The 14322-nt window shown below is 34.1% G+C and overlaps 1 long non-coding RNA gene and 1 pseudogene across 2 annotated transcripts in view; one reads left to right on the top strand and one right to left on the bottom strand.

The window, feature by feature from the left end:
- The window catches only part of LOC112678780 (uncharacterized), a 110164-nt gene that overhangs the window by 4166 nt on the left and 91676 nt on the right, over positions 1-14322 (top strand). Inside the window, exon 2 of one of the 2 annotated variants that reach the window (XR_007404910.1) lies at positions 7889-8032. This is a non-coding gene — a long non-coding RNA (uncharacterized LOC112678780). Of the gene's footprint in view, positions 1-7888; positions 8033-8873; positions 9000-14322 lie in introns of those variants that run through there. The other variant, XR_003147841.3, reaches the window with a different exon arrangement.
- On the bottom strand, positions 397-489 carry LOC112678966 (U6 spliceosomal RNA; annotated as a pseudogene).

The following is a 14322-nucleotide window of genomic DNA, read 5'->3' as shown; positions in this document are numbered from 1 at the left end:
GGGAAGACTTAGAGAAGCCTCCTTTCCTGAACTCTGGTATGCTGGACTCTGCAGGCTGCCCTAGGGGGTGAGATCTGCCTGGGCAACTCTATCTCCATTGCTACTCTTCCTCTCTGATAATGTGCTGAATGCAGTGCTATTCCTGGTAGTATGTAACTCTAGCCTCTCAAGCTGATGGTTTTTTGTTTGTTTTTATTGCTTCCCTTTTAGTTATAACCTAGAGATTTAGCCCAGGGATTGAGTTCTTGGGTCCCTTCCCAAAAATCTCCCTCACATAGAATCTTTGGAGCATCCTCCTGCTAGCTCTCAGACTAGGGAAAGGATTAGCTCCAAAATCAGTTTGAGTAGTTCCCCTGTCCTTTGTCTACAGCATACCTTCTACGCATCTGACTCTTCACAAATTAAAAATTGCATGCCATCCTTGTGCAGGGGCCATGCTAATATTCTCTGAATCTTTCCAATTTTAGCGTATATGCTGCCAAAGTGAACCCCCCACCTGTTCTTCCAAGTTGCAAAATTTAACTGGTGTACCCGAGCTTCTGGAATTGCCTTCATTGTACCATAACTCTATCTTTAAAGTTTTTTACTCTCAACAGTCTCAGTTTTTTTTTTTTTTTTTAAGATTTTGTTCATTCATTTTCATTTTGAGAGAGGGGGAGAGAGAGAGAGAGAGAGTGCACAGGAGCAGTGAGGGAGGGGCAGAGGGAGAAAGAGAAGCAGACTTCCCACCAAGCAGGGAGCCCAACTCAGGGCTTGATCCTAGGACCCTGAGATCATGACCTGAACCAAAGGCAGATGCTTAACTGACTGAGCCACCCAGGTGCCCCTCAGCTATTTTTGATATAAAATGCAGGTTTTCAAATAAGTACATACATTAAATGGTTGGATTATACGATATTAAACGTTGCCTTTAAAACGCTCTTCTCTACACTGGATTTCAGGAATAATCTATAAAGAGAGTCCACAGACCTTTTAATTCTAAGAGTATTCATCCAATCTTTGAGACAATACATGCCATGGACTTGCTAGCATCAAGGACCATTGGGAAGTAAATGCCTAAAAACTGTTTTTAGAATCTAAATTTGGTTGCAAAAGCAACTCTGAATTAAAGAGCAGAGAATAAGCAGCAATAAAATGTATTCATTTAATTATTTAGCACAACACATATTGATTTGAGGAGACCATCTTTGGATACGTGTTTGGAAACCAGAGCAACTGAAGAAAATTAACACTGAACAGAAAGTAAAACAAATAAGAATCCTTGCCCACATGTAGCTTTCAACTTAACAATACCTGAATTTAAGAATGTTGCCTCTTCATGCCATGGGCAGTCATTACTGTTAACTTCTAAAGGTCTATGCCACTTGGAAACATGTTTTTGAGCACACTTAAATGAGGCAGATTTGTTTCAAAGTCATTGCTTTATTAGTTTTCTCTGTGTAGAAAAACCTATTTCAAATAGAAAACTAGGCCTTGATTAGTTTTAACTCTTTGATTAGATTGTACAAATATGCTATGATACAATTTGTGAATGTAATTTATACAGATCTTTTGATTTACAATAGGGACTACATGTAGTCCAGTATATGAAAATCTATTAATAACATAATGGGAGAAGCTCTGATAATTTAGAGCTAACTTTCATGTTTTTTAATCATGAATAAAATATTGTCATAAGAAAAAAAACCTACTTATTGAATTATGTCACCTTCATTGCTATGAGAGTGCATATGCCTAAGAAAAAATGGAGAAAATATCAATTGTATGGCTCTTTACCTTGTATCATACAAAATATAAATGATATATTAAATTATTGAATGTCATATATTTTTAAATTTTTGAATCATAGTGAATACCAATAAAGATTAAATACCAGCAGTAAAAATATTCTTATCTAAAAAAAAATATTCTTATCTAAACAGCCTTGAGGCATATCTTTCAATTTTACAAATATATGTTTTCCTATCTAAATACTCTAATGTATTTATTTCTATAAACAATAAGCTATTTTCTAGTAAGCTTCATTATTTACCTTGAAAACAGCTTATATTCCATTCAATTTATGAAAAAACTGGAACTTACCTCATTGCAAAGTTTAAAATATTTGTTTTAATGCTAAGCATTTACTATATTTTAAAACCTAATTTTAAAAGTGGGTATTGAGAGGAGGAATAACACATAAATTGTATATTTTGCTAATGGTGCAAACCAGTCTCAATGAACAGACAGGCTGGAAATAGAAAAGTCGATGGAGTAATCAATAAACTCAAAGAAAGATGAAATAGAGGATACACAAGTCCCATGATTAGTAAGCAGACAACAGTTGATAGCAGCATTCCCCTACAAAATACAATCTATTTCTCTAATATTTGATGAAGGAATTAATTTGGAATCTAAACATAAATTCATTCTCAATCTAATAGGAACATTATTGGAAAAATTGAATTAAATATATAATCATATTTAAAAATTGTGTCCAGGTGCAGGATATTATTTGACTTCATTATTGTTATCTTTATTATTTAAAAATATATGCTATTTTATTCATAAATACTTCAAGTAATTTGGCACTTTTAGATCTCTACTCCTTGTGCTCAATTAAACTTTAAAATAAAGACTGTTAAATATTCTTTCCTTCTATATGACACCACTGTGATTTTCCCTCTTTTAACTTTATTGTTATAGATTTTTGAATTTAACAAAGAACACAAATGATTTCAAGCATAAAGCCAAAAAATGCGGGAGACAATTTCTAATGAGTTTAATGTTTTGATTAAACCCTAGATATGTATTAAATCTATTCTCAAGATGACCAGCATCATATAATTAAACACCACTTTGCCCCATAAAATATATTTGAGTTGAGATCACGGATCTTTCCAAATTTAAATGCAAAATAGAGAAAATTACAAGAGTTAAGTCATAAAATCTAATTATACCTAAATCACATGGCTCTATTTATACATACATTTATGTATTCTCTGCCCACTTAACTCTTCTTGCTCTTTCTCCCATAGGTTTATTCCTTTAAAAAAGAATCAGGATTGATGATTAAATAATATTTAATACTTCAAATAAACCGGTTTCATCTGAGTGTCAGTCCTGGAAAGACTTAGCAATGAGGGAAATTCCTATTCCACACATTTATTCTTTTCTCTTTCTGTAATATAACACCCTAGGAAATGTTTCAAGCTTCTTTTTTTCTTTTCCTACTTTCCTAATCAAAATATATTTAGAGGAAATTATATTTTTATCAGTTCTTTACACATAAATTTACAGTGTGTCAAGGTTACATATAATAGCCTGTCACTCTGCTTAAAAAAGATAAAAATCCAGTCAGGAGTGCACAGGTGGGAAAGACCTTTCTGTGTAGAAGTTTCTTTATATCAGCAACAACTTAGTCCAACAGTGCACAATTTCCCTGCTAAAATGGCAGTCTACTAGAATAAAATCAGTGAGATATAATCAAAGTGTCTATTATTGTACTGGACTATGTTTTTGTCTCTCTAGCATTTGCCCCTTCCTACTATGTTTCAATCAAATACTCAGGTCAGGCTCTCTCAAATGCCACAGAACTGCACGGAACTGGGGAAACTTCTCCAATCCTCTGCTCCTGACCTCTAGGAGTAAGCGTAGTTAATTAAGCCATTTGGTACACGGAGCAGGTGAACAAAAAATGACCAGTTTGAAGGGAAAGACTCATATTCAATGGTTGAGAAGAAAGAGTTTTCCCTTTCTTTGGGTGTGAACCAGGACCCAGGATATTTCAATGTCTGTCTGATTCAATCTTACCGCAATGAGGGAATTAACTTATGGGAAAGGCATGCGTTAATTAAATAACCCGAAAAAAGGAAAAAAAAAAAAAACTGGATTCCTTTCCTACCTAATGGTAGGCAAATAATACACTATTTTAGTTATTGTTTGCATTTTTTAGGCTTGAATTGGTTTCTGTTACTTGCAGCCAATAGCAAGAGCCATGATAGCCCTTGATATGAAAAACCTTTACATCCCCACTTTAAATTAGTAACTTAGTTTCCAAAGGATTCAGACAAATCTCCCCATATGACTTTCTTACCAAAATAGATTTTGGATTTTATGAATATCTACATTTTTTCCATTTTTCATGTTACAAGGTACTGTCTGGTGTTGATTTTGAACAATTGTTTCATGTCAGGCACAAGTGCAAATGCTAATTGAAATAACCTACTTCTTTTCCCCAATATAAAAAATGGGTGCTTTTATTCTCCCACCAATTTTCAGATGAGATGATCCAAAGGACAGAGTGATTGAGTGTATTTATTAAGTGGCAACTCCAGGATCAAACCTAGGCTGTCTGAATTCAGAATTCATTCCCTGTATATTTTTTTTTTTTAATTTTTTTTTTAGGTATTTATTTATTTATTTATGATAGTCACAGAGAGAGAGAGAGGCAGAGACACAGGCAGAGAGAGGAGCAGGCTCCATGCACCGGGAGCCTGACGTGGGATTCGATCCCGGGTCTCCAGGATCGCGCCCTGGGCCAAAGGCAGGCGCCAAACCGCTGCGCCATCCAGGGATCCCTTTTCCCTGTATATTTATTAAAACAAGAACACTCTATAAAAATTGTCCAATAATTCCCATGAAATATTAATATTAATATTATGATGGATAGAATTCCATCCTAGTACAGTCTAAACACTTCTAATCCTGATTGGAGCCTATATCTGCATTTGTTTCACTGAGTAGCAACAGATTCAAGTGATGAAAGAAATAGCGAAACAGCAGTATTTACTCTCAAGGTCTTTCCCATCTAATCTCTTTGTTGTCACAGTGTTTTTCACTTCATTAATTTTGGCTGACACGGTTCTAATTTTATTTTCTGGTAAATTCATGGTACTATACTTCTTTTATGCTGTACATATAAATAAATATTGGGTAGAAAGAGAAACAAAAGCCAGAAAGGAAACAAGATTCCTTCTAGATTCTCGAGAGAAAAAAGAAAACAGTAATTAGAATGTAATCAAGGAGAGAAACTGGTCAACATTACACATGTTGCCCAGAAATACAGGGCATTTTGTGAATGTTTTTCGACTCCCAATGAGAGAGAAGTTAAATAACCTTTTAAAAATGAAGATAAATCAGGCAGCCCGGTGGCTCAGCGGTTTAGCGCCGCCTTCAGCCCAGGGCGTGATCCCGGAGACACTGGATCGAGTCCCACGTAGGGCTCCCTGCGTGGAGCCTGCTCCCTCTGCCTGTGTCTCTGCCTCTCTCTCTCTCTCTCTCTCTCTCTCTCTCTCTCTCTGTCTCTATGAATAAATCAAAACTTAAAAAAAAATGAAGATAAATCATAATTTGTAATGGTTTTTCTGAATCCATGACCCTGTGTCATTTTAATCTTGAATTCTAGAGCATTTAATTCCACTTTATGCTTTCACTTGTCCCCAGGTTTAGATTTCTGCTTAAAAAAAAAAAAAAAAAGGTTATATAACAAAGAACTAGATTGTTGGTTATTCATTACATCTGCTTTGGTTGTGCCCACTCTGACCTCATAGCATAGTACCAGGAAGTGGTTTTAAGCCACTCTAGGTTCCTAACTTAATCCATGTTTCCAAGTATCTAGTTCAAAGCCCAATAGTCCACTTCCCAAAATTGTCATTTAATTCTTAATTAAATTGTTATTTAATTAAAATACAACCTTTTTTTTTTTTTTTTTGGTCAAACATCTGTAACCTATAACGATGTCCATCCCTCATATTTGTGGCCAGACTATTTCTAAAGCTGTGATCTGAGTGTCAATTGGGATCTTTTCCCAATCCTCTTGCTACATCTCTTTTAAAGTAATGGCTAAGCAACTAGAACTTTATCTAGCTGACTGCTGCTTGACATTCCATTGGTATGAGCCTTACACAGTATTATCCCCTTGATCCAACCAACTAAACCCTACTCAAAGAAACATCGTCACAGAGAATACTTGCTCATTGTCAGATCTGAAACAATTTCTTTTTTTTTTTTAATTTATTTTTTATTGGTGTTCAATTTACTAACATACAGAATAACCCCAGTGCCGTCACCCATTCACTCCCACCCCCCGCCCTCCTCCCCTTCTACCACCCCTAGTTCGTTTCCCAGAGTTAGGAGTCTTTACGTTCTGTCTCCTTTTCTGATATTTCCCACACATTTCTTCTCCCTTCCCTTATATTCCCTCTGAAACAATTTCAATTCACTCAGCCTCCCTGGCCAATAGAAAAGGGGAAGGGAGAAGAAATGTGTGGGAAATATCAGAAGGGGAGACAGAACATGAAAGACTCCTAACTCTGGGAAATGAACTAGGGGTGGTGGAAGCGGAGGTGGGCGGGGGATGGGGGTGAATGGGTGACGTGCACTGAGGTGGGCACTTGACGGGATGAGCACTGGGTGTTATTCTATATGTTGGCAAATTGAACACCAATAAAAAAATAAATTTATACAAAAATTTAAAAAAATAAAATCCAGGTCTCTAACAAGCAAGGGTTTGTCACCGAAGAAAAAAAAAAAAAAAAAAAAAAGAAATGGCTATGGATGCAAAAATTGAATTTAGTGGGGAAAAAAAGGAACCATTCTTTCATCACTAAGTACACATTGAGTGAAAAATAATATCAATATTACTGCTGAAGTTGAAATAACAGTATTAAAATATTATCATAACTTTAGATCTTATAGATAAAAGCTAGTGTTTGTATCACATGAAGAACAATGTATAAAAAATATTTGGAAATTAACCCCTTTCAAAGAAATAAGAGAGTATATAATAGAGAAAATTCTGATATAACTATATATGAAAGCTTTTTAATGTTAGTAATTATTTGGAATTTTTAATAGATTAAGAAGAGAATCTAATTTTGACATTCAGTAACACTAAACATATTTGCTTCGGAGTGCAACCAAACGATTCAAACTATATATTTTGAGTTTGTGGTTATAATTTTTTTATTCATCAGGAGTAACCAAACTTTGTGGTTAGAAAACAAATATTTCAGGCTTTGTGGGCCATATGATCTCTAGTCTTCTTGCAACTACTCAACTTTGTAATTTTAGTGCACAAGCAGCCTTAGAGCAATACATAAATGAATGGGAATGGCTGTACTCCAATATCCAATAATCTTTCTTTAGGAGTAAGAACTGCTGGACCAGATTTAGATGGTGGGATAGCGTTTGCAGACCTCTGATCTATTAGAATATTATGAAACTTACAGGAATGTTTGAAAATTATCCAAAATAATATTTAATGTCATGTATTCTTAATCATATTTCATATGACCTGCTTTACTTTTCATTCTTATTACTCTTTGCCATGTTTCACCTGTTTCTGTTATGTAAAATATATAGATGTCCTAATTCAGTAAGATGAACAATTGTTGACTATAATGCAAGTGTATCCCTACATTAGGTAATGATGCATTTCATTACACACTTCCTGAATAACAGCAATGAAAAAAAAAACAAGAGGTTAATTTATTTCTCTTCAGATATTTTTTAGCACTTATTGGGTCACTACCATATTTTGGGCACTATATATACACTAGGGATACAAAAGTGATTAAGAGAATGCCCATGCTAGAAGAAATTCACATTGAGTGGTTCCTTTATCTCTTTTTGAAGGATAGGACAAACCTAAATGCATTTGTGTGAGCAAAGACAGAAATGTACAAACAGTTGGTGATTGCACAGTAAAGGATTAACTCATCAGGTCATGGGTGTCCAACACTGTACATTCTGAAGAAAGTTTTGGCCTTTGCTTAGCTTCTATGAGACAATCTCTAAATCCTTGGATTATCCTGCCCCGTTAAGAATTTTTGTATTCCCTTCCTCCCTCCCTTTCTTCCTCCTTTGTTCCTTCTGTTCTTCCTTCTTCCCAAAAACAAAAAAATAGGATTCCAGTTTTCCAGTTTCCATTTCCACATGTGAAGAACTTGGATGTTGCCACTGGCTTGTCAACACTCAAAAATTGAAGATTCTACAACTCTTCTTGAATCTTCATAAGAGAAAACTGCTGCCTCTGAGAGTGGAGACAAAGGTGAATCCAGGGAGTCATGGCTTACTAGAGAGGAAACTCAGGAGTAGAAATTTAGAAATTGCTGTGAGAACCAGTGCTGGGGCAGAAAATCCTAGTCTGCAACTTACAAATTTCCAGAGTCTCAATGTGGACAATTCTGTGAGTTAAAATTTCTGGGGGGACTTAGTTATAGAGATGCCCCCACACTTTTGTGAGTTTTATCTCTAGCAGCTTATCTAAGTTTTCACAGTAAATATTGAAGAAAATTCCCTTCATGCTTCCAGGAGGGAGAGGAGAGAAAGGCTTCATCTTAAAATATACCAGAACACTCTGTTCTTCTCCACAGGCCTGCCCTCTGGGGGAATTAGTTAATAAAAGCCTAATCTGCTAAGGTAGTATCTGAGCCTAACTGACCTGGGGAAAGGAAATCCCAATTCCAGTCCACTCTAGCCAAACACTGTCTCCAAAATCAAGTTTTATGAAATCTTTGGTAGAGGTTCTAATTCAGGTCTCATGAAGTCTTGTAGCGATATCTTGAAATATCATTTAGAGTCACTGTGAGACATTCTTTTGAAATCAGCTATTAGAACCAACGCAAAAATCTTGTTAAAGAAGCATATATATTGTTACATCAAAAATTTAATTTTTCAATATTTTATAAACCATATTTAAATAAAATTACTTCTTTTATAACTCTCTATATTATGTATTTTTAAAAGTATTATTCTCAGAAGGTATCCCTTGATTTTATCAGACTGCCAAAGGGGTCCATGGCATAAACAAGATTAATCACCCCATTCACAGGCTATGTGTTTTGGAACTTTGAGTTCAGGGTGGTTGCCTTGGATACCTGAAGGCTGGGTACTGGAGTCAGCACCAGGTGGATATCCTGAAGCTGAAGCAGGAAGTACAGATGCCTACAGGCTTCCATAGCATCTACAATCCACAACAGGCAGCAGTGCGGACAGTAAAGAACAGGACTTCCTGAGTGAGATTGCGGAGTTTGAATCCTAACTTCAACCCTCATTCTCCACCCTTTATCTGAGAAATTGTAGCAATAATACCCATAGCAGAATTGGTTTAAAGATTAGATTATTCAATACATGCAAAGCACGGAGAAAAATATCTGTCCTATAGTAATCTTTCACTAAACACTTGTTAGGATTTTTTGAAGACAGAATGTTTACATAATTTCCATTTTATTTGACAATTATGATGCCTCCCTCAAAATTAGCACTATTTGATGATTTTATTAAAGTAAAAAACAGTTACATTTGGGAAGATCACTTTTTACTTTGAATTTCATAAGTAATGAGGGTGGTCTTTTTTCATTTTTTGGCAGCATTTGTTGGTTTGTGAATTATGTTTCATGTTATTTCCTCATTATTGTATTATAGAATTGATCTCTGGTCTTTTTTATCATAACAATTTTTTTTCACATGTTGTTTTAGTGTGAATTCCCAGAAAGCAGAGCCTGAGACAAAAGTTTATATGATGATATTTTTTTAAGGAAGTATAAATCGAAGAAGTGGAAGTGATATCTTATTCAATCTATGGGCTAAATGAGAAAGGGAAAGAAAAAATAAGTAAAACAAAGTTTATATTTTTTTCTCGCTGAAGTTACCAACACAAACTATAAATGTACTTGTCATATTCTTTTTTTTTAAGATTTTATTTATTTATTCATGAGAGACACAGAGAGAGAGAGAGAGAGAGAGAGAGAGAGAGAGGCAGAGACACAGGAAGAGGGAGAAGCAGGCTCCATGCAGGGAGCCTGATGCAGGACTCGATCCTAGGACTCCAGGATCACGCCCTGGGCCGAAGGCAAGCATTAAACAGTTGAGCCACCCAGGGATTCCCTATACTTGTCATATTCTAAACATAGGCTTCATTCTTAGTCAATATCAATCTTTTTTTGGCCAGTACAAATACAAAATTAAGGCTTAACTGTAGCTATTCATATAAGAAAAATATCTAGAGGTTTTGGGCAAAACTATTGATCACAAAGAAATATCTATTTCTTTGTGGCAGGGAAGGGCACAATGGCATATATTAGAGTCAAAGCAAGGATTTTATGGTACTAAAGATAAATAAAAATGAAGTGGTTAGAAATCTTTCCCAAATCTTTGTGGACATATTAACATCTTATTGCCATATTTTTGATTACCAAACACATACTTGAATTATAGTTTACATTTAGAAAAATAATCTCTCTGCCCACAAAATGGGTCCAACACTTATATATGGAGCTTAAAATAACTCTTATATTTTCTGAAAGAGGCATGCAAGAACCTTTCAAGTGAAAAAAAGTAACTAATTCATAACAAAGATTTACGTTGTCTATGACTCTTTTTTTAAATAAATAGACTTAGGAAATAAGAAGAATAGTATTTTATAAGACAATCAAATATGAAGTAAATAAAGTTGAATCAAGTGCCATTCCTATAATACTACACAAATTCTTAAAAAGTCCTCAGAGTATTGTAATATGATTTGCTCTTATTTGCCTTGCTACTAAACTTCCAAATACATATATGGTCAACTAATATTTGAGAAGGGATCCAAGAATATTCAATGGGGAAAAGATTAAGTCTGTTTGATAAATGATGTTGGGAAAATTGGATAATTACATGCAGAGAAATTAAATTGGACCTAGTATCTTAACATCATTCACAAAAACTAACTCAAAATGGATTAAATACTTAAATAAAAGGCCTGAAACCACAAAACTCATAGAGGAAACCATAGGGAAAAAGCTTTTTGACATTAGCCATGGCAATGACTTTTTTGGATATGACACCAAAAGCACAAACAACAAAAGCAAAAATAAATAAACAAGACTACATCAAACTGAAACTTCTACTCAGCAAAAGAAATAATAAACAAAATGAAGAGATAACCTACAGAATGGGAGAAAATATCTGCAAACCATATATCTGATAAAGAGATAATATTCAGAATATAAAAGGAACTCATAGGATGTAATTACAAAAAAAAAAAACCTGCTTAAAAAATGGGCAAAGGAGGGATCCCTGGGTGGCGCAGCGGTTTGGCGCCTGCCTTTGGCCCAGGGCGCGATCCTGGAGACCCGGGATCAAATCCCATGTCGGGCTCCCGGTGCATGGAGCCTGCTTTTCCCTCTGCCTGTGTCTCTGCCTCTCTCTCTCTCTCTCTCTCTCTCTCTCTCTGTGTGACTATCATAAATAAATAAAAATTAAAAAAAATGGACAAAGGAACTGAATATATATTTTTCCAGAGAAGATGTTGAAATGGCCAACAACAGATCCATTATAGGATGTATGATTTTACTTGCTCGTGGAATCTAAAAAAGCAAAACTTCAAGAAACAGTAGAATGGTGGTTGCCAGGGGCTGCAGAGGATGGAGGAAATGTAGTAAACAGGATAAACTTTCATTTATTCAATGAATAAGTTCTGGATATGTATCTCATGGTAACTATAGTTAACAAATCTGTATTATGTACTTGAAAGTTATATCTCAGTAAAGTTGGAAAAAAATTAAAACTGTATTGTTTAAGTTAAAAATGAAAAATAAGATTGCTATGGTCACATGATTTAAAAATGATCTCAATATAACAAAATAAAAAGCACAGAACTAGCTCCACAAATATGCTGATACTTGCTAGAGTTAGCAATACACATCTGTATAAAAATAACAATTCAATCTGTGACTTGGGATAATACCTTATCCATAAAGAATAAAACAAAACTAAAACACTCTATCAGAACATGTCCCAAAGAAAATACAGGTCTTCCTTGACTTATAATAGGGGTATGTCTTGATAAACCCATCTTAAATTGAAAATATTATAAATTGAAATGTATGTAATACACCTAACCTACCAAACATCATAACTTAAACATTCTCAGAATACTTACATTGGCCTACAGCAGACTGAATTATGTAACCCAAAGCCTATTTTAAAACAAAGTGTTGAATACTTTATGTAATTTGTGGAATACGGTACTGAAAGTAAAAAAACAAAAAACAAAAAAACCCAGAATGGCTCTATAAGTACAGAATGAATGTAAATGTATCAGTTGTTAACCCTTGTGATTATGTGGCTGACTGGGAGCTGCGGCTAGCTATCCAGCATCACTACAGAGTACCACACAGGATATCACTAGTCCAGGAAAACACTGCAACTCAAAATTTGAAGTATGGTTTCTATTGAATGTGTATCACTTTTGAATCATTGTAAAGTCAAAAAATCATAAGTCAGACCATTGTAAGTTGGGGATCATCTGTACAGATGTATTTAACATGTTAAAATTTTTAACGTACTTTATAGAATATCTTTAAGATATATCTTTATGAATTGGTATAGAAAAGGTCTTCTTTAAAAAAGCATAAGCAGCAGAAATCATAAAATAATATACTGGTAAGTTTTACTACATTTAACAAATAAACCCCATTAAATAGGCATAATATTCAAGATCATAAACTGAAAAGAAATATGTATCCACAATGTATAAAAAAGTCTTTTGAACTAATAAAAAAATTCAATAAAATTGGACAAAGTTAATAAACAGGAATTCACCCAGAAATAGATACAAATGGCTAAGGTATGTAAAAGCGGTACCCAACAACACTGGTCATTAGGAAACTGATACTAAAACATGTCATAATTATCAGATTGGAAAAAAAAGTTAAAGCATGCAAATGCTCAATGTTAGTGGTAGTGTAGTAAAATGAGAACTCTCATAATCTGTTTTGGGAAATGTAACTTTGGAAGATTAATTGATAATTTCTTATAAACTTGTAGAGTTAAAACATACACTCTTGAATCAGTGTGTATCCATATACATACATCTCATATGTATATATGAGAAATTATTGTTTATGTACACTGGAGGAAGTGTTCAAAGACGTACACTGCAGCATTAAGTTTTTTTCTAATAGAAAACTTGGAAGTAACCTAATAGTTATCAGTAGGGAAATGAACAAATCAATATGATGTATTCATGTAATATTATTCAAATTAAGGAATAAAATAAATGAAGTAGTTTTATGAAAAAGTTTTTGTCTGAAACAAAAGGTGAAGTAAAACTGTAAGTCCTATGATGATATATTAGGTTGTAATTTTTGAATATATACATGATTGCATACATATCTTAAAACGCACTTACATATGTACATTGAGGATGTTTTTAAAATTCTTATTGCTAATTGGAGAAAGGGAGAGGAATGGGAATTAGTAAAGAAACAAAAGGTATATTATGCCTGGATTAAATATACTTATCGATATGAAAATTACATTCTAAATATGTTTGTATTTATTTTTCCCTTTCTTCCTTCTTTCTTTCCTTCCTTCCTTTCTTTCAAAAAACTCCTAACTCTGGGAAATGAACTAGAGGTGGTGAAGGGGAGGAGGGCGGAGGGTGGGGGTGACTGGGTGGCGGGCACTGAGGTGGGCACTTGACGGGATGAGCACTGGGTGTTATTCTGTATGTTGGCAAATTGAACACCAATAAAAAATAAATTTATTATTAAAAAAAACTTTACTAAGTGTATGCATATTACAAGTGCAAAGGATTTGGCAATGAATGAAATCCCTTCCCTCAAGGAACTCATATTCAGTTGGAGTAAAAAGACAATATGCATATAAACAAAATACATACTCTATCAGATATGACAAGTTTTGTGAAAAAAAGGCAATGGGAAAGGGAATAAAAAATACTGAATGAAAAGTGGGAATATGACATTTCATTGTTCAGTAAAGCCTTGATTTTAAGGGGGAATTTGCTCTGTTGTAGTTACGCTTTTTTTCTTAAATAATCTTAGGAAAATATCTTTGTAATTCATAAAACATTCCCAATTTTTGTAATTGAGTACTTAAAATTTGGTTTGTTTTCAATAATTCCAAGTACCTAAGTAAACTAAGTTATCCCTCAAGAAAGCACCATTTATTGATTCTTGATTAATGGCAATGTTGATTGATACTTACATGTGAAGATTGCTCATGATACACTATTAACATATTCAATAGAAAATTCTTCTAATCCACTTAGGATATGTTCTCATTATAGTTTCCATCTAAAAAACAACTGAAGAAATTTTATTCCACTCCACTATCACATTAAGCCAGGGTTATTTGAAGGTTATATTGTATTTTCTACAAGGTTGGTTTGAAAGCATTTATAAATCTTTTAATCCCTGTGTACTACTAAGCTTATTAAAATTTGGCATGTTAATAGTCGATGTTTGAAATTTTTAATCTGTAGGAAAGTTACATGTTGATTTCTATTTTTTGTTTATTTGTTTGTTTGCCAACGTGGGAATGGTTACAGAA

The sequence above is a fragment of the Canis lupus genome, chromosome 22, assembly GCF_003254725.2.
Source record: "Canis lupus dingo isolate Sandy chromosome 22, ASM325472v2, whole genome shotgun sequence".
In the NCBI taxonomy this organism is placed as follows: Eukaryota; Metazoa; Chordata; class Mammalia; order Carnivora; family Canidae; genus Canis; species Canis lupus.
This window is presented reverse-complemented; position numbering and strand designations above follow the sequence as displayed.